Source organism: Tyto alba, unplaced genomic scaffold (genome assembly GCF_018691265.1).
Source record: "Tyto alba isolate M040663 unplaced genomic scaffold, T.alba_DEE_v4.0 Super-Scaffold_42, whole genome shotgun sequence".
Taxonomy (NCBI): Eukaryota; Metazoa; Chordata; class Aves; order Strigiformes; family Tytonidae; genus Tyto; species Tyto alba.
Genome location: NW_024881318.1, coordinates 22443789 through 22465564, shown reverse-complemented (window position 1 = coordinate 22465564; position 21776 = coordinate 22443789). Strand labels below are relative to the sequence as shown.

General features: G+C 40.3%; 1 protein-coding gene across 7 annotated transcripts in view; it reads left to right on the top strand.

The window, feature by feature from the left end:
• ARL15 (ADP ribosylation factor like GTPase 15) overlaps positions 1 to 21776 on the top strand; it is a 223571-nt gene that overhangs the window by 30019 nt on the left and 171776 nt on the right. The gene's annotated exons all lie outside the window — the stretch shown is intronic.

Genomic DNA, 21776 nt, shown 5'->3' with positions numbered 1-21776 from the left:
GATGAAGTTACATAGACCTATAAACAATAACATGACTTTTTTTCTATAGTTCAACATCCCCCTTATATTTCTTTGTTTAAAGCTTAAAACCAACTGCTTCATGAGGAAATGATAACGAAGGCTTTATTTTTGTTGGGGAAATCCAGGTTGAAGGTTCTGAGTTGCCACACAGTGTGAATTGGAGGATATAAGTGCTGGGGTCCTCCCTCTTTTAGCAGAAGCCTTTTTCAAGATTTACACAAAGGGGTCTACAAAACATGAACTAAACTTTTTTTTTCCTAAATGGCTAAACAGGATGTAGATATAAATAATAATTCAATACAAACTTATTTTGGTGGAGCTTTCTCACACACAGCTTCTTGTATGTTGAGAAATGTAGTTTCCTTTTAGAAATAGTTCTTTCATTAGTTTCCGGACAGTGCTTAAGATGAATTCATGCAATTTAAAAAAAAACAAAACAAAACAAAACAAAAAAACAAAACACAAACCAAAACGATTAAAACATCTTGTTTCAAGATGTTGCAATTTCTTTATGTTAACAATAAAGGGTGGATTTTATATATATTTTTTTTTAAATTTGGTGGTTTTGAAATGTGGTGTTCTTAATCAAAAATTGTTAAGAGTTTTCTTAACTCTTCACAAAATATTCAGAATGGTTGAGCAAGAGGGTGACCAAGGACTGGAGTAGAGACTTCTTGTACATACCTTGTTAATAAAACTGTATAGATCCTGTGTTTTTAGATTATTCCTATTCTGCAGGTGAGCACAAGTCTACTGAGCATTGTCCCCACAAAATTGCATGTAACAAATACCACTTAATAGCTTTAAAACTATTTATTTTTGTTTTGTTCAATGTGCCTGCTCGGTAGCTTTTCTGTGGTCTGTTCCATATAGCCAGTCTCTTGCTGACATGAACATTCTACATGGCAACAGGGAAATACTTTTTGGAGCTACCACAGACAGATTCAAAGGCCGTGGCAGAATGTGAAGCCATTTCTAATTCTGGCTATATGCTTGACTCTTTTTTTTAATCTTTATCTTGGAGTGACTGTCCTACCTTTGGGGCAAATCATGGTTGGTGTAACCTGGAGGAAGTAGTAAAACCCAGGATTGGCTGTCGTAGGGGAGTTGGGAAATACCTTTGTATGAAGGCAGGAAAGAAATGCTTGTCAATCTTGCTGATATTATGTTATTACCTCTTGTTCAGACAGGCTAGTTTTGAATCACTGGCGTGTCTTCAGACTTAAAGCACACTGGTAGTGAATTTAGGCTTGGTTGTTTTTGGTTGGTTGGTTGTTTTTCTGTGTTTTTTGTTTTGTTTCTTTGTCAGCAGAATAGTTCACATCAATTTGTGCCTCACTTTGAGTGGTATCACACAACAGGCTTGCTTTTTTTTTTTTTTTTGTGTGTTCTCCTATAAGCTTTATACTCTCTTATTCTGTAAAGTTAATTAGCTTTTCTCTGAAATGTTTCTTTCCAATTTGCCTTTCCTGGTTAAATTTGAGATCATTCTCACAGCAATACTACACTTGTCTAACCATATAGATTTGCTAATTTCCTGTCTAATTCCTTCTCCCATGGACCATTTTGCCTCAGCAGAAGTGGCTTCTCCATTTAGTCAGGACTGGTTTATAATGCCTACCTCTTTCATATGAATATCTGAATCGTTGAGGGGAGCCTGGATCACCTTTTCTGTGAGTTCAAGCTTTGTGTTTTGTGTTCTATGTTTGCTTCACTTAGTGTTAGGGATTCATGTATTTGTTTTTGCATGTCCATGGCTCAGCTTCTGCTTCACTCAATCTCTTGCTTTGATGACATATTTCAGCCTTCTACTTGTTGAACTGTGTCTAAATGGAAGGTCTCTTGTGATACTTAAACTAAACTGATTTGTTTGTGGATCAAAATAATTATTCATTACTGCCCCTCTGTTGTGTATATACAGGGGGTTTGGGGCAGGATTCCAACGCGCAAGAGGTGTATGCATGCAATGTACACTCCTTCCTTCTCCTTTTCTATGGTGGTTTATTTTTCTTTTAATTGTTACAGATTTAATGCTTACTGCCTTAAGTGGAGGGTCTGCAAGATGTTAGCAGCATTTTCTATAGAGCTTCCTTCTGTTCTCACACACACCACACCCCCCCTTTTTTCTTTTCTCTTTTTAATGGTTCTCCTTTTAAGTCAATTACTTGCCTAAGCCCCAAGTTGTGAGTCTCTGTCTTCTGTAAGCTACTGACTGCTAAAAGTTCTCTGTGGCTTTTCAGTTATTATCTCGTTTTTTTTCTACACATTTCCTGGCTGAGAAAAAAGTTGTTCCTCAAAGACTTGTTCTGATGTTGGCAAGCTCAAAACATTGGCAATTTATCCTTTTTAGTTTCTGGAGAAATGTAGCTTTTTCTGGCTATGGAATTTTTATACTGGAAATCTTTAATCTAGTGGGAGATGACTTGTAGTTTAGGATGTGTGCAGGGGATGGGAGAACAGGACAAAGTGAATGTTCAAGATTGTTTGAGGTAGTCCATCTCATATCTTTATGTGGATAACTGCTCTTGTGGAAGGTGGAAATTAGTGACTCAGCTGTGATCCTGCCTAGTCCTGTGTTCTCACTGGAAGTGGGAGGAGTGAGCACAATGCTTAATCTTATGTTTACCAGCAGTGTTTTCTATCTTATACTTAAATTGTGCTGAATTTGTCTCGCGCCTCTCTCAGAAGTTTCTCTGAGCTCCTATTCACAGCTCTTCAGATGTGCACTGTTGCACTTATGGGATGTGAGCAAAGATGCTTATTCTTGTGCTGAGCAATTGGTTACTTTTATAGAAGCCTTTTCTGAAGCATTGGAAGGAACGTGAGAATGGTGCCCAGTGGTCTCTATGTTCTTTAGATACTTGCCTGGTCTCTGGTTCACATCACTGGAGTCAACTTGACTGGTAGATCTGAGATCAAAGAGATGTTTCTTCTGAGCTCAGACTGTCTGGGGTGTGTTGCTTCTTTCACTTCCAGTATGTTGGGAGGTGGTTTGCCCACTTGGCAGCATATTTTACTTGCTCCGCACCCTAAATGTGGAGCTTGGGCATTTATACTCTCATACTGTCAATTCTCAATTTGTGGCATTTGATCGAGTCTCCTGATGGCTAAAGTAATTTAGTGTAATTGATGTCTCAGGGTGTGTTTTAAAGTAATATTTGAATAAAATTAATGGCATCCAGGTTAATGCATTGAATACTCTGGTGATCATTTCCACCTTTTATCTATGACATAATTGCACATTGTTTGGAAAATTAGTACAAGAAGCAGTGATTATACTTGTTGTAAGCAAATTAGTCAGGTGAACATGATCCATTCTTTTGCCTGAGCTCCAGTCATTATTTTGGCTAATACTTGTGCATTGCTAATTTTTCTGTTTCATATCACGTATTGTTAAATTTCTGTCTGCTTCAGTTAACTTGCTGCTCAGTATGTGTGCTGCATGACTGGTCACAAGAAACTACATCCTACAGAGCTATTCCATGAAAATTGCATGCTTCTGTACGATGTGGATGATGACTGATGACTTGACACACTACGGTCCAGTCGCAAAGCAGTCTTTGCTTATTAAAACTCAAAATAGATTACCACTCATAGTGTGTATGGTTTCATATAAAATCACTGAGAAAAATCCTGCTAAGTTTGGGAGTGTGATTATAAACTGCTGATTTTGTATGTGAGAAATGCTCATCATTGCCCTCTCCCTTCCAGGAGTGTAGGTTTGGATACTGGCAGACTGTGTGGTCCTTCTCTGCCCTTAGTTTTCAAGTGGGCATTCAGCTATTAAATGCGTCGGTAGTTTCTTTTTCCTGATGTCTCGAAGCCTTTTCCAGAATTTCATAGAGGATTTAAAGGAAGCAAAGATTACCTGTTCTCCTTAAACTTACTCCAGCATTTCTCAGAAAAATTTGCAGACTCTTTCTTTTGTAGGTGTCTGTCTTCATACAGTCCTCTCTTCCCCAGCGCTGTCTAGCAGGAGTTTACATTACCAATGGTTAGTTAGCTTATCTTTACTGCTAGTGGCAGCTTGTTTGTTCCAGGTCAGGAGAGTGAGAAACAGATGCAATTTCTGGATGTAGGTGTAAAAGTTCACTCCCTTGTCCTGAAGTGGCTGAGCTGTTGCCAACAAAACATAGCTAATTGTTCCCTGGATAATATAAGTACTTCAGTAGCTACCGTGAATTATGTGTTTTAAATCTTGCTTGATGCTGCTGAATCTGTTGACTGACAGACTCTGGGCATAAAAATTAATATTAAAATGCTGTTTTGTCTTTCATCAGATACTAAATGAGTAGGTACACAGAAGCTGAAGAGACTGTAGCATAGGTTATGATACCAATATACTATTTGAAAGCTGTAATTCAGTACAGGAAGTGGGCTCCTGTAGATGACATTGAACTGAGTGTTATAAAAACATGGTCTGACATAGTCTTGGTATGTAAACCAATTTAGTTGTAAATCAATTTAGTTGTCTAAACTGTACACAAAGATATTTCATAGATATGAGTTCAATGCAGAAAGTTAAACCCAGAAATTGGGTATGTTGCAATTAAAACAGATTAGCTGGGTTCTGAAGGAGAAACCTATACCCACTTAGAAATTAAATGCTCCATTTTTTAGTGAATTTGAAATAAATGGCTGGTGAGTCGTGCATGCACTCTGAATGAAGTAACTACTAGTGAAGGCCAGAACCGTGGGTGTGGGTGTGTGTGTGTGTGGGGGGTATTGGGGTGTGTGTGTGTGTGGGGGGTGTCTCTGCAAAATACTTCAGGGCATTAGCTTGACATGCAAACTGGGAAATGACAAAGCTATGACAATTCAGGAAAGCAGACTGCTGTCGCTAGGTAAAGCTTACTAGCCCTTTATTTTCTTTAGCAAAAAGCAAGCATGGATCCCAAAAATGTGATAGTGATGCAGTTAGATAAGTGACTGTTGTTCCTTTACCTAAAGCATGACAGATATGTTACAAGATAGTTCTGAAGAATTTTAATATAATTTGAAGGATTAAATATTTCTATGAGTATTTAAGTCATATTTGCACTGAACAGCAAACATTTTTAAAGAAGACATTAAACCTCAGGTTTTCACTATATAACCTACAAAAACAGTATTTCATAGTTCTATACATGTGTACTTCAACTCTCCTTTGTACATTTTCTCTTAGCAGCCACCATCAGGCATAGAAATTTATATGGAAATTAGTGTTTTGCTCTTCCTACTAAAAAAGAATCCCTAAATGTCTGACCTTAAAAAAAGAAAAAAAAAAAATCAGCTTTTGTGAAGTTGCAGTCTACATATACTTACTCAGCCCTGCTTACCATTTTCTGCTGTCTCCTGAAGGTTCTGTCCTGGGAAAGATCCCAGGATTTAAAAAAAAAAAAATCTCGCCTCCCCTTTGACAGATGCATCTATTAGTAAACTCAGCCCAGTTTTAACACGATTAGCCATCGCTTTCTGGTTATGATCCAGTGCAGAAGATACAGAGTAACTTTTGCAGCAGTATCTTTGTAACTGGCAGAGATGGTGTGTTGTTCAGGCACTGATAAAACACTTCCATGTCAATGAGGTAACATCTGATTTCCTCTTGTTCAATAACATCTATACCTATAGTCATATGCACCTTTGATCTACCTGGAATGGATGGAAGAGAGGTAAGGCTGTCCAGCTTAGCTGCTAGAATATAGTTTGCGTGCTCCCATATCTGTTTGAGTAGAAGGTCATAGTTCTCTGTGTCCAGGGAAGCAGATGAGATTCTCCAGACATTCCCTTCCGTTGATTCTGATGTGAGAGTGGCATTCTCTATAAAAAGACCCATATATCCAACTCTTCTAGACCACTGGAAACTTATCTATGCTGTTTTAGAAACAGCTTTTTAGTTGTACACAGGAGACGTTAGAACTATCTGGTGGCAAAGCCAAGCTATCGTAGGTTGGGAAATGTAGAAGCAAGTTAATCCTGCTTAATTTGCCTTCTGTGTTTCATGTGTGTTTTGGTGTAGTCTTTAATTACTTACACTGCTTTTGTTTTCCCTCTTCCTTTCCCCATAGGACCATGATGAGTCATTCATTGCACAGGATGGGTGGTGGTAATTTAATTAGCTGCTGTTAACAATTGTGGAGAAAAACAGAGTTAGGTGGTGTTGCCTCATGTTTTGTTTTGTTTTGTTTTCTGATATTTCAACAGTTTTCTGAAGCTAGAATTGGAACACAAAAATGGCCATATTGGGTCAGTCTAAATATGTCTCTTGACCAGCATTGTGTTAAACAGCCATAAACAAATGTCTGTGGAGCAGTAAGGTAAGGGAAGGTGTATGTGCTACTGTTACGTGGTATCTTACAAATTCCCAACTCTTTTAAGTGCAGGCAATTTTGGAGTTATGGTTTATGTCCTTATTAACATAAGTAGATTTTAGTCTCTGGGCAGAATCCACAGCCTCCTTTGGCAATGAGCTGGTAGCTCTTCAGGTGAATTACCAGTAATGTGACAAATGACGTCTTGTCCTTTCGAAGCTATCTCTGACGAGCTTAATTCAACAGCTCTTAGTCCTTGTACTGGAAGAGACAATGTGCAGGTACTTGGTACCACCACCCTCTAGAACCTACTTAAAGCTTTGTAAATTTGTCAGACCTCTCCAAAATGAAAAACCTAAGGTTGCTTAGGCCGCTTCTTAAAGGAAAAGCTATTCCATATTTTGATCATCCTTTTTGTCCTTTTAGGAACCTTTTCCAGTTCTGTTATCCTTTTTGAGATAAGGGGAATAAAAAATACAGTGTTAAGGATAAACACGGTTAGATTGAAATATAGACTTACACAATGGCTTAATGATGTTCCTGTCCTTACTTCTAACTCTTATTTTTTTGAGAACTATCAAGGACCAAACTGCTATTTCCATGGGACTATCATAACCCAAGGTCTTATTCCTCAGTGATATAATGGTCTGTTTAGACTCCATCAGCATATTAAGACTGCAGTTTTTTTCCTTCCATGTAGATCACTTTATTTACTGACTGTCACCGGTCATTCTGCTGTCCATTCAGTCTCACAGTGTCCCTCCATGAATCTTTAATCTCTACTGTGTAGAATAACTGGATATTGCTCACTGCTCACCTTTGTCACAGCAGATCCATCACAGATCCTTGAGAAATTTTGCAAGTGGCCTCCCTCCATTCTAGGAATTGACCATCTACTCTTACCCTTTGTTTCCTGCCACTTAACCAATTAGTTGTCCATACAAGGCTTTTTGTTTTCTGTCATGGCCACCTGCTTTTCGGAAGTGTGGAATTTTGTATAAAGCTTTCTGAAAATCCACCTTGACTGTGCTTTTATGAGTCCTTCTGTGGCAGTCATGGCAACTATGTCTGGGTACTTCACAAATGCTACACTTTATTAAATCATATGTCTCTGAGGTTGTAAAATTTCTTCAGTTATGGAACAAAACATAGAGTAGCTGAAGTCTAAACTGAGTAATAACTTAATGTCCAGTTTCAGACTCATACTAAGTTTTTACCTTCAGAATTAATTTTTTCCCTAATTCTCAGCCTCATAGAACGTGCCATCCATTCCCTGTATGCATCCATAATGTTGACTGTAGCAGTGACTAGTTCTTTAAATCATACTTCAGAGTCTCATGTTGTGTATCTAAAATAGCATCTATCTTTGAAATGTGTAAGTGTTCTAACAGAGCTACTCCATGGCAGAAGCAGTGGTAGAGTTATGTTTGCCAAGCTGGTGGTCTTCTGCTCGGAATGAGAAAATCCCTTGCAGTCTTCAGATTTGTATGACAGATGAATTTATTGTGATTTGTCCCATGTGAGCCAAGGATGTTGCACTGCCCTTGTCTTCACTGTCAAAAGACTTAAGAAGGACATGTTAACATCATTACCAGAGATGTTTCTTTGTCACTTTAGATTTGAAGTTAGTTTTTATGACACCAGCTAGTCCTCTTGCACCATCCAGCATAGTATGGTGTGCAGAGTTCAGCAAAGACCAGAAATGCACACATTCATCCAAATAAGGACATACTGCCAAAATGAGCAGTGTGACAGCAAACCATTTTTAAATCTTATTCACTGACTGTGCTCATTTACTTTGCCCAGGCCTTGTGTGCAAATGTTGGCTGTGTAAATGATTTGTGCTCTTACATTTTGAACTACACATATCCATCTTCTGAGAGAATTAAAAAAAAAATTATGTTGAAATTTCTGGAGAATAGAAAGTAAAATAGGATGTGTAACAGGAAAGAGCATGGAAAATTTTCATTTTCTTAATGTTTTATTGTAGTGGACAAGCTGGGCTTGCAAAGAAGTGAGTTATGCACGTAGATTTTTATGCATATCTGGAGTAGAACTGGATTTGATCACCGTGTCCTGACATCCTGAAATGAGGTCTCACAGTCCTCAGCATTTGTTGGTAGTCATCACATGCTGGGGTATGGCCTAAAGATTGTGGTAGCCCAGCAAGTCAAAAGGGTTTTGCCTGATTCAATCTTGCAGCTGCAGGAAAGCAACAAATTAAGACTGAACATAGAGTATATAATTGTCAGTAGATAATAAAATACAGTAGGTAGTTGTCTGATTTACTGCATATGTGCTGCAGGAGGGAGGAGGCACAGAGGGGGGGAAAAGGAATGGGTAGGAGGAAGGAAGAAGGGAAATGGAGGCTTCCTTCAACCAGTAGCCATCCTCTTGTGCATCCGTTCATCTTGGCATTTCCCCAGCAGGAATCTAAAAAGATTTTTAGGATTTTTATTGACATTGTAGAGTACACTAAGACTTGTACTGTTCCAGTATTGCCATATGTAAAGCTGTTTTACCACATGCACAGATGGAGTTCATCATTGGTATATTTAGAGTACCTGAAAAGTTACTGAGACTAGCAAAGAAAATAGAAAAGGAAGAAAAATAGAGTAAGGGAAGGGAAAAATAGGTAAGTAGATCTAGAGAGCATGTGTAATAGACTGATTTGTAGGAATGATCATGTACGTGAATGTACATATTTGTACAAATCTCTTCTCCTCCCCCCCCCCTCTTCCCCCCCTATTGCTTCCATACCTGTGACAATTTTTCCATTGACAAAAGAGAACATTCCACAGAGGGTGGCTTTTAGCATCTTTCAGTACAGGCCACATAACTGACAGTATAACAGGAAAAACAGGGAAGTGCGTAGACTTTGTGCAACTATGGAAGGAGACAGTCTTTCTGCTGAGTCTTAACATGCTGACTTCTTGCAATGTTTTTGTATGTAGTTAGTAATTTAGTTGAACAGAGTTTTAAATTCATGTGGAAATAGAGTCTGTCTAAGTGAAGGACAGGAAAGTCAAAGGCTAAATTTTATTTCTCATTTATTCCCCTAGTAGTTCTCATTTTCCCACTAACATCTGTTTTTGCTTGGGCTGTGATGGGTGTAGGTTAGGTACTGTACCTGAGTGTGGATGGAGCTCAAGACAGCGACTCAAAAATGGGACTGATCTGTTACTATTGCTGTGCTTCTAGATGTTGGACACTGCAGAGTCTTGAGGTCAATAACCAGATGAGATGGTGATTGTTCCAAACATTGGAAATCTGTATAACAGTTTCTAGTGTGGTTTGGGAATATGATGCCAAATAACTGGTAAACCTAAAAAAAGTTTCTTTTAGTTATCAGTAATTAATCTGGTTGTGTGGTAGATATTCCTGCTTGTGAGATTTCTCCAAACTGTTGAGGATTTGTCTGTTACGGAAATGCTAGGTTGGGGTTTTCAAAGTTACTCTTAAGGGTTGGTATTTATGCAGTACTTTCCACTTATTCTTTAAAATATGTGACTCCTGTAACTTACAGCCATATCGGAAACTATTAACTGCTTCTTGCATCTCCTTGTCCAGATGCTGGAGAGCATGCTTGTTGGCTGACTGCACTCTCCCTGAATGTTCCCTCCCTCCTGAGGAGACTGGAGAATTAACAGCTATTTCATACATGACTTCTCATCCAAAGAACTTCATACACGCTACTAAGTTTTAGTCAGTTTACTTATACAAGAATCAAGTCCTCCATTACTGAAGTTCAGTAATTCTTGTCATGAGGACTACACACATCAGACCTTTTCAGAAGCAAACGTCAGGGTTCTGCTAATGAGTTTGGTGGTTTGAGGAAACGCTCATGTTCTGCATTGTTTTTTAGGAGTTGTGATGATGTACCTCTTGCTGCTGCATTAGCAATTCTGTTTGCTAACACAGGGGCTCTGTTACCACTCTGCATGCCAGCAACACATCTGCTTCCTGTTTTTTTTTTGATATAGGTTAATGCAGGTCTTCTCATTTATACTCCGCCCGTGGTAAGTTCTGTGGTCTATGGAACTGATTTTTTTTTTTTTGTCCATATATTTAAAATAATTATTTTATGTTTAGAGCCAAAAAGATATATATTTTGTGTCCAGTACTGATTTTCTTAAATTTGTGTTTTATACTGACTGCAGGTGAAGCAGTACAGAGCTCCAGCACATGTGACTTTGTTTAATTCTCTTCAAACTTCTAATGTGCATATGTAACAGGCAGTGTGATGATACTTATGAAGGCCCCTCCTCCCCTGTCTCCAAACGAGTGGAAGATGAGACCATGCAGGCTTGTGGATCCAAATTAGTGGGTTTTTCAAACTCTTTTGTGTTTTTCTTTCGTGACAGTGGCTTTGCAAAGATACTGTCAGCTTACAGATTGGATTTGTTGTATGATTCTGGTCACCTATTAAATTAACAGGTAAGATTAATGTAAGAGAAAGGTTAAAGAGTGCTTACTAGACTTTCAGTTTTGCATTAAAGCTTGACAGCACTGTAGACAGTGTCATGCCACAGTTTAGGTTGGAGGAAATCTTGGGGGTCTGTAGTCCGACCTCCTGCTAAAAGCAGAGTCAGTGAGGAGGTCAGACCATATGGGTCAGTGCTTTATCCACTTTTATGCTGTTTGAAAACCTCCAAGAACAGAGACCGCACAGCACTGCTGGTCAACCTGCACTGCTGCTGCACTGTCACTACAGGGAGAATGTTTTCCCTTTATCTCCAGTCTGAACATGTCTTGTTTCAGCTTGTGCCTTCATCCAGCCACCATGACAGAGCCTGGTCCTGTCTTGTCAGGGACCTGCCTGTAGGCAGAATAAGGCTGCTATGAGGTGCCCCCAGAGCCTCCTCTTCTCCAGGCTGAAGCAGCCTCATCCCTCAGAGTCCCCTCACCAGGCAGGTGCTCCAGCTCCTGAGCATCCTGGTGGGCCTCTGCTGGGTTTGCTCCAGTTTGGCAATGTCCTGGACTGGGGAGCTCAAACCAGAGGACTCAGTATCATACCTCTGTGTGGTCTAAGAAGTGCTGAGTCAAGGTGGATTATCACTTTCCTCCATCTCCTGGTTGTGCCAGTGCTACTACAGCACTCAATGCTGCTGGCCTTCCCTGCTGCCAGCCCCAGGGTGGCTCCTGTGCAGCTCGTTGTCCCACAGAGCCCCAGGGACTTTTCCTCAGAGCTGCTGCCCTCTCAGGCAGTGCCCAGCCTGGACCACTGCCTGGGGCGCTGACTTCCCAGGAGCAGGGCTCAGCACTTCTCAGTGCTGAACTGCCCAAGGCCCCGTTCCTCCACCCTGACCAGGTCCCTCTGCATGGCAGTCCTGCTCTCCAGCACATCAGCTGTTCCCCCCAGTTTGGTGTCATTTGCAGGTGTGGTAAGAGTGACTCCTCCCTGGTCACTGATAAAGTTGTTAAAGAGGACAGGTCACAGGTTGGGCCGCTGTAGTTCTCCACTTTGTAACTGCGATCCAAGTACAGTATGAGCCATTAACTGCTACCTCTAAGTCCATCATCCAACTCATTTTAACCCATTTAAGTGGACTGCCTAAGCAGACTGTGGTGTTTTTCCTTGTGTAGCGGTCTTGCTCTGTGACTTTCCCAGGGACCAAAGTTAGACTGATCAGCCTGTAGTTATCTGGACAGTTCTGGCTTTTCTTTGAAGATGGCACAACACTGGCATTTTTGCACTTGTTTGGGACCTCTCTTGTCTTGGTCACCATTGAAATCAGCCAGCACCATCTTTGGGTGCAGCCCTTCTGTGGGTCACGCTCTCTCACATAACCTCTGTGTTCTCACACATTGCTGGAAATTCTCCTCATGGACAGCCTGTGGGTGATTTTTTTGGCACAGTAGTGAGGACAGCAATTTTTCTGAAGGGGAAGGAGGTTAAGTGTCTTGAACTTGTAACACAGCAGAAGAAGCTAAAGCACAGCAAAGAAACAAACTTTGAGTAAGGTATTCTAAAACATCAACGATTTTGGTTTATTTTCTGGCCACTTCTTATATTCCCTCAACATTGTTATAATCTTTAATTCAAAGAATGTACCTGAAAGTGACTAAGGTGTGTAGCTGGTTCAGATACTTATGATACCTCATTGCTGGATTTAAGTAAGTGAAAGCCAGGGTAGTTACTAGATCATTCAGATTTCTTTCACTTCTTGGGAGGAAATCTTCAATTTGTGTCTTTACTTTTGCTATTTGCTGATACTGGCAGATAAGACCTAAGAGACCAGTAAGAAATTTTAGAAGATGTTAATAAAACTTGCCCACTTTCCTTCTGCGTTAATAGAGTGCAAAGTGCTTCCTCTGGTACATACAGTATAACGGTTTGTATGATTGTCTTGAATCTCCTGAGCATCCCACTGGCTTAATTTCTGATTTTCTGTAGTTGGCTTTAGAATTCCCTCTATTACAGCTGTGGCTTTGAGTTACAGGTCTGTTCTGTTAGGAGGAGCTAATTTAAGAACTTACTTAGCAAACTGTTATTTTGGAGATTAAAAAGTTGTACACTGTCAAACGCACTCCAGCAAAGGGAATTCTGCAGGCGAGTCTCCTAAGCAGCCTTTGTCTAAATACCACCTCTCAGTCTTCCAGAAAGCAAGTTGCATTTTGGTAGCGGACCACTGAGATTGCAGTTCACAAGTCTTATCAATCTAATATATCTTCAGGGAGGTTTTTTTTAAAGTCTGTTGAAGAAAAAAAGCAACCCCAAACTCCACAGAAAAAATCCCCAAACACTCCAGACCAAAACCAAAAGATTTTTCGTTTGAACTTAAATTCCTGCGGTGTGTGCTGCACCACCCCCCCCTCTCTCCCCCCCAACCCGATCTCTACCAAATCCATCCCCTTCCTGTGTTTTACGAATAACCAGTTTGCTGTGTTCTTTTGGAAGCTCGACCCGGGTCTTGTCAGCCCGCTTTGGCAAAGCAGAAAAAAAAAGTCTGAAAGACGACGTAGGAGGGCGGAGGGGGCACTTGTGCAGCGGCGCTTGCCTTGCTCGGCCCCTCGCCTTGGCGGAGAAGAGAACGGAGATGCCCCAAACGCCCCGTGTGAGGACGGGCGCGCACGGCCGTGGCGCGGCGCGGCGCGGCGTGGCGTGGCGCGGCGCCGTTCCGCAGCGGCCCACGGGAGGGCGCCGGCGGCCCTCGCGGGGCGGCAGCCCCACGGGGAGAGCCCCGCCGTTCTTCCGACCGGTAGTTCAGTGCACCGTGTAACTCGGAGCTTTCGAGTTCGTCGCCATTCCTCCCTTCGCCGCGAGGCTGCTTTTTATACCGGTAAAACGTGGGGTTATGTGTCTGTAGCCCAGGTGCAGCTGTGCGGCTGCTGGAAGAAAGAGGTGCAGTTGGATGAGGATTTGTGTTTCAGTGAAGGCCTGGCATGCCATGTTACTATGAAAACACTGGTTGCAGACAAAGTTAGTTTTAAGCTGTAGTTTAAGACATGGAGCCCTCATTCCTACTGGGGATGAACAGATCTTCAATCCCTACTAGTGGGGAGGGTGTGATGAAGCAGTTGTCATGTGAGAAGGAGGGTGAGACAAGTTTAGGAACTTGTTGAGGAACTGGGACAAGTTTAGGAAGATGAATTCTGAAGCTGGAGAGAGAGAAGGATGGAGGGAGGGGGAAAGAAAGCTGCTTTTGTTTGTTTGGGGTTTTTTCCCTACTGTTTTCCTTAGTATTGTTGTGCCTTCAGTACAATACGGGGCAACCCAATAGCCAAGTGACTTGTGAGCATCTAGAGCAATTACTGAGAGACTGTGTGGTCTGAGATACAGGAAGCTGGAGGGAGAGGAATAAAGCTTGGAAGCAAGTGCACCTGTAAGTTAAGAACAGGGATGGCCAGGCACTGTGTGTACAGAAGTACAGATTACCTGCGAGGCTGGGTTTATCTCACTGGTGGCATTCAGCATTGCAGAAAGTGAGAGCTAGCTTGGTGTAGTTCACTTAGGGCATGTGAAATGGTTCAGTGTAGCACCTCACGGAAACTAGGTACTTTCTGCGCAGTGGACATTTTGGGTGTATGGGTGCCTCAGCCTGACATCTGAGAGACATGATGGTAGCGAGAAATTAACAATGCATTAGTGTCGCGTAAGAGGGATGTAAAATCTAGAAACAGAAGGGCAGCCTTTCTACATGTGGCCCACAACATTTCTAGGCTTTTGTCCTGTGGGAAGACAAGAACAACCTTCTGCATTGCTGCTGCTCTGCAGGGAGGGTTACAACCCACAGTAATCTTCCCCCCTGGCTAAAGTGTGGAGAAAGGGAGGCAGGAGGATGCTAGGGAGGGTCTGCAGTGGTCTGTTTGCTTGCAGTTGCCTTGCAAATCTGTATAGCTGTTGGGCTCCGTATGGTTTGCCTTAGTTTTGTTGTGTTTGGGGTTTTTAAATTTGATTTTTATAGAAGCAAACTGCGTGTGGGCATGTGTGTTAATGCATAGTAGAGCTTTTACTCCCTGTAGCATTTGCATGGGAGATGAGAACATAAAAACTGTCACAATTTGTACCTGTAATCCAGCTGGGAGCATAGTCTCCAACATACAGTAAAACCATAAAAAACTCCCACATTGAACATGTGGAATAATTTGCATGTTTATGAGGATTTTTGCAATGCCTAATGGTTAAAGTTTGGGTTTAAACATTTTGTTTTCCTTACAGTCTTTTTCCTAGCATTCTAGCTCTCTCAGTGTGCTTGCTGCTCTGTAAATGTCTAGAACCAACTTGATTATTATCAATTACTGGATTCTGTACTATCTTATGACAGTGGGTTTTTGCTGTCTAATTATATTTGGGGGGGGGAACACGACCCTTTTTCTTCCTTTTTTGTTGTTGTTTTGAAGTAGCTGCTGTTTTAGCTTACCGAAGTAATTGATGCTTCTTACTGTTTTCACAACTGCTTCATCTCTGGATCATTATGCAGTTTTCCTTGGAGAAGGAACCCTAACCCATCTTTTGTTTTCTGATTATAGAGTATTTACAGAAGATCAAAATTGCTACAGTGACTTTTCAAGGCAGAGCTAATTCTTTGAAATAGGTGCAGGATTTTTGAGGTGAGGAGAAGTCAGCTATGATGCCTTTATTCTTCTGCCTTTCTGCCATCTCTGATATCTTAACTAAGCTATGAGGGACTCTGGAAAAAGACATGCTAGGAAGACAGATTTGTCTGGTGTGAAAAGAGAACCAATGTAAATGCCTTCTGGTTAGACAGTTGTGTCCTTGGGGGAGCAGATTCTGAATTGTCTCACCTTAGGTCTTGTATTGCAAAGCTCATGAAGACGTAGTGCTAATGACTGCCAAGGACTACAGAGAAGAAAGATTCCAGATATATCTGAGAACAAACAGAGCCTAAAGGAAACCTCAGGATGCAAAAAAACAAGTTAGGCCAGCACTGAAATCCGTCAGTGGCTCCAAACGAGAAAGAGAATGGGTTTTATCTGAGAAAGAAAAAGGCAAGTGAAAACAAGAGTACTTAACTGTTTAGTTAACATATTCAACAGGAAGTTTTAAGGCTCAAGGGAATGAGAATTAGAAAAAGTTTGGGCAGTTCTGAGCTAGAGGCTGGAGACCTTGTTGATTTCACTCTAACACCTACCTAGTTCGTAATGTTATGGATAGCTGGCACACAATATTTTTAGAATATTTTCTAGATAAATACTCAAACCTGTAAAATGAGGGAATGGTTAAAAATGAGGCTTCATAGGACAGCTGAGCTGCCAGAACCAGTTGGCTGGTGAAAGGGCAGCCTTGCTCTGAGTTGTATGACCCCTCCTTCCCCCTTGCTTTGGTATGGTGTGTGTATATGGTGGTCATACTCTTTAGGACATGTTTAGTTTTCTGCCAGTTTAGCAAACTGGTTTATTTTTTACACATTTAGGTTGGTTTTCTCACAGTTCAGTGAACTGAATGGTCTCATATGAGGGATCAGATTAGCACCAAGGGCTAGTGACATGTAATGGGCAGTAATAGGCAGCTGGGAAGGGACACAGAAAGGGGTGAGCCTACCCTTTTGACAGCAGTGAGCTGTCAGTTGTCTCATGAAACCTTTTGCTGCATCCCTTTGAGTTAGTACAGACTGGAAAGTGTCCGCTTCATGCATGCCCTTGTTTTGTACCATGAAAGAAAATGTCATCAGCAGTTACTTTCACTGTAAATACTCCATACAGTACCTTTTAGATCATTTGATGAACCAACACAGCATGTTCATATCAGCACTGCAAGTCCTGCATTCAGCCAATCTGCATCACAGTACTGAAGTCTGGATTGGTATTGTTCTCAGAGGGTAATGTGTGGTGTGGTTAGTTCTCAGGATTTTGTAGAAAATGGTGAACATCTAATACAAAGGAAGGTGCTCAAGGGTCTTCTGTTCATATTTGTCCTATGCCTAATGGACAATACACTGAAAAAATGTTTGCTAATACAAATCCTTCAGTTTCTGTGAAAGGGAATAGTGAAGTCTTGAGACTTGCTGTGAGAGATTATAAAGTTACTTCTAGTGGAGGCCTTAGAGAATTCATTCAGCTGCTGAGTGAAGATCTGATTTACCAACATCAAGTTGAATTGCCACAGGCCTTATTCTTTTGTACCTTCTGGATCTTCTGGGTTGTTCCCACCTGTTGCTTTATCATCTGTTTCTTCTACCTCCTTTTAGTTGCCGATTATCCCAGAAGCAGGAGTGAAATGTCAGAGGTGGAACATTGTAACTCAGTGAAGTTTTGATGCTGGAGCTAAATTGATCTAAAGATTTAAGCCCAGAAAATTGATCACTTTTGTTAACATAGTTATTTTTCTGCCCACATTATTCCTGTTTTGCTTATGTAAGCTGTAGTGCTAGTAAAAGGGAAGCATTGGTTTTGCTTCTCTTACATGTTTGTGGTGTTTCAGATCTCGCTGTTCTTTAATACCTTGTTGGCTGACTCAGTAATCTCTTCTATATCAATCTTGGCCCTGTGTTTTTCTGATAACCTTTATTTTATGGCTATTACTTAACTGCTGTAATTCCTAACAAGAGAAGCCTTTCCTCATAAGATTATATTCAATATTCAGAAGATTGTCTTAAAACTATAGTGATACTCTTGTGTGAAAGTGCATCAGTCTTCATGAGGTTTGTATGAATGCTGTCGTACTTCTGGCATTTTCCAAATAAGTCTTGCATTCATGTTAAGGGCTTTTTCCTTGTTTATGTGACGTTGATGCAGTGTTGATATTAGACCTAGAAGCATTTGGTCCAAATTAGGGTGTTAACCAAGGCAGTGTTCAAGTGCCAGCTTTGCATCACCTGGTTCAGTATAAATTGTTGAGAAATTCTCATAAGCTTTTATTTCTTCCATTTCGGTTTCACGCTTCAAGGACAAGCCTTGTCTTGAACTGGGCTGTTGTGTCTAGGAGATCTGTATCATCAGTCATCAAGGCACAAATTTTGTAAGGAATACGTACCAAATTTTATTCTCAGATGTCCTTTATTATACTTCCAGGCATTACTATCTGGGTTTTTCCAGATTATGAAAAGATAAGAATTGTTTGCTGTGCCTTGGAACTGAAGAACATTATGTGGCATTAATGTGTGCTAAATAATCCCTATATAGTGAAATAAAACTGGGCAAGGTAGGAGCATACGTCTTCTATCTGCAAACTGCTGCCTCAAATACAATAACTTGATTTAAACTTGGTGATAAATTGCTTCAGGTAACATATTTAAGCTTTCCTATGGAAAAAGTGTGGTTTATACAATTTTTATATGGAAGTTATTAAATGTAAACTGAATTTTCAGGGGGAGTTTTCTTAGAATATAGTCCAGTTAGCTCCATCTGTTTAATTTTGCTACATGGAGAGGACTGACAACATTTGTATTGTGGCTTATTGAGAGTTTCATGCATGGTAAAATATGTTTTTGGTTTTTTGTTTTGTTTTGCTTTTATCCACATTGGCTCAACTTAACCTCAGATTTATCTTGCATTTAAGTCTGTCTTTTGTTTATGCCTGTTTGGCTCATAAGAACATCTCCAAGACTCCTAAAGGCCTCCTGTAGTTCTGAATCACTCCAGGCTTTTCTAACTAAACTGTTCTGAATTTGACCTGAATAACATTACAAATGATTGTGCATTTTTCAGTATCTTTTTTTTTTTTTTTTTTTTTTTGATTCCCACACTGTGCTTGGTACATACTTAATATTGAATAGCATAACAAACTGGAAAGCTGTTGACGTCTTATGTTTTCGTTGCTAGCAAGTATTGTTTGCATGAGATTTATCTCCTGAGAGGGGAAGGAATTTTTTTAGAGAAATACGCTTGCCTTCACTAGCCTAACAATTGTTAAACTGTTCCAGTGTGGGTGTGCATATTCACTCTTTGAAATGTTTTCTCAGTTGTGAAGTTCCCCTATAATAAGTTTCCAGCTGGGAATAGGAAGCGTGGTTTCAGCAGGAACTGATCTTGTCTTATGTGTGAATGACAGTTTGGTGACTGTGCTTCCGCTCAATCTTACTGCACGTAAAGTGAATTTTTTTCCACTGTGTTGGTTTGAATAAAAGTTGCCTAAACTGCTACCTGATAGTGGTCATCTACAGACCCCATTTAAATTATTGAGTTAGTGCAGACTTCGCAGATCTGTTTGCATGCACACATGATCTATTTTTCAATGTAAATGAAAAATGTATAGCTTTTTACTTCTCAAAATGAAGTAGACAAAGGCCATTAGTGCTTAATACAAACTGTCTGCTCCCTGTATGTTAGGAGCTAGTTATCCTTGCTTCACTGAGTAAAATACTGCTGGGGATTCCGTACCTTTCTGGGTGCTCCTGGAAAAGTTCATTGAACTCCAGTGAGAGTTGGGCACATCTGTTAAAATCAGGGATTGCATGCATGTGACCAGCAGCATAAGTTAGCCTGGAGAGCCTTTTACTTTTTGATATAAGAGAGGTGAACAACACATGTTAGCTCTTGAAGTTCTCTGGAGAGATGCCTGCAAGCAATGCTAAATTTCTTCCACAGAAATCTGGATGTATTTTCCATGGAATGTGGTGAGATGCACTAAACATGGAACAAGAATGTAATGTTTATAAAAAGCTGTCTAAGTGGACAGGCAGATGAAGTACACTGAAGTCAGTATGGTCCATCTTTTGGTAGGTGGTCATTTTCCGTCTTCCAGGCTTACTCCATCTGGCACATGGGAGTGGATGAGCAAAATGCTTCCTCACTTGTGTCCTCAGGGACAAAGGAATGTGCTGTGGCCTGTAAGTGGTGGTAGCAGGAGTAGCAATCATCTCACTTAACATCGGTAGGTCTCCTGCTTTTCCTTAACCAACTCCTGCTGCTGGCTTCATGGTTGGAGCAGGGAGGAAAAGGGAAAATGACCAAAGGGTGTTCTTGTTCCTCTTCTTCCTCCTTTATTTTCTTCTTGCCCTTGCAGAAGTGATTTCTGCTTCTGCATGTTTTGCAGTCACTGTGACAGGACAGATAAGCAGGAAGCTTTTTCTGTGGCTCTGTCCCAGAGGAGATCCTGTCACCTCCACGGAAAGGTTTGCTTTTCCTCTTGGTCCTGACATGTAGGTATCCTGAAAGAGGTATTTCTCTCTCAGCATTGAAAGACTGGGAATTATCTTTGTGCTGTTTGCTCTGTCTGAACTGCCTTAAGTGCTGTAAGCCAAATTCAGCCCGTATCAGTTCCAACTTAGTGAACTCTGTATTGTCCCCACTAGAGTTAACTTCTGCTCTGAATGTGAGTTGCTTTCCATGTCTGGGATGCTTTGGCATAATACAGGCTTCTGTATTGCATTCTGCGAGATGCTGAGTATCACACCATGGCACTTGTAGAACCAAGCACAGCAATACTCATCTCAAGGACATGCACTGCCATCTCTCTGTTTCAGTAAAGTCATTGTTGGTTGTCTGGTATAGGTGAATAGATGTAAATCTATACGGTATTGTCTTTATTCATAACGAAGTCTACAGATATCCTCTAGTCTAAACTACCTTTTCGGGGTGAGGGTCAAAGTATCTAATTATGATTTGTGTATGTCCAGTAGTAGAAAATCCACTACAGTCTGTGCAAGATGTTCTAATATTTAACTGCCTCTCCTTTATTGAATGCCTACTGCATTTTGATCCTCTCCTGTATGTTTTAAGGAAGATTATTTTTCCTTGCCTTTTTTTTTTTTTTTTTAACACAGTAATATTACAATTTCCTCAAGCCCTGAATTATCAGAGATTTTTTTTTTTTTTAATCTTTCACTCCCTCTAATGACTCTTCCCTGACCTCTTTGATTCTGTATTTCTGCATATTTGAGCACTCTTCAGGGATATCAGGACAGACTAGTGCATGGTTTATCTGCAAGCTTTATTTTAAATGGAAGTATAATTTGAGTCTATAGAATTTGGCAGAATTAAATTTGCTATGGTAAAATTTGAAAAATTAATGATTGTCATGCTTACAACACTGAGTGCAATGGAAATTATTTATGCGTCAACTACAGACATCATAAACCCCTTCTTTTCCAATTTGGTAATTCCCTAATCTCCAAAGCAGATAGCAGTCCTTTGAGGCTAAGACTGATCTTTACAGATACTCTGTGAAAATTTAGCTACCATGCCAGAAAGCATTTTCAGAAGCATTATTTTCCAGGGCAGAAAATACCATCATCTTTTTAGTTTCTAGATGCAAATGTGCGTACCCTTGGGTTTCTTGTTATACCTACCATTGCCTGTGCTCAGAATAGTCAACATGGTCTGTCATTTGCTTTTTGTGACCTTCTCTCCAAGAAACCCAGTGCACATCCAGTCGCTTGAAACAGGATTATTTCCGTAGATTTGTTCAAGAAGCATCTATTCCAAATTATATTGCTGTCTTACTTAAACACCTAGTAATGTATTGGCAAGCTGTCTTTTTCATTATTTCTCTGTATTCTTTCTCTGTTGTTGCTGATCTTGGGCTTCTTTGGGGTGGGTACTGTTAAATGTCAGACAACGTGGGCAGGTCCCATAGGATCACACTAGAAATGCATCACTCGATGAAAGCTCCTTGTTTACAGGTATATCCCAGAGCCCATAAATCAAATAAACTTACACAATTTTAAAAGTTCTTTGTTGATACTGGATTGTTTTAGTGGATTAAGCAAAATGTCCTACAGTGCCAAACTGAGTGTATTCCAGAAGACGGAGACTATTACATAAAGACACAGATTTTTAAACCCAGTTTAAAAACAGTAAGTCTATTGTCTCTAGACCTGTTGATTGGCATTCACTGTGTAATTTAATTTAATTGTTCATAATCAAATCTCTCATCAGCTATTTCACTACTTAAAAATTATTCTTCTTCACAAAACCTACTTTAGGCTGACAGGCCTATAATTATTTAGGGCATCCAATTTGTCTTTTGTAAATATTGACATAGCACTTCTGTTCTTTTTATTCTTGTGAACTTTTCCAGTTCTAGTTTTTCAAACCTTAATGACAGTAAGCATTACCAGT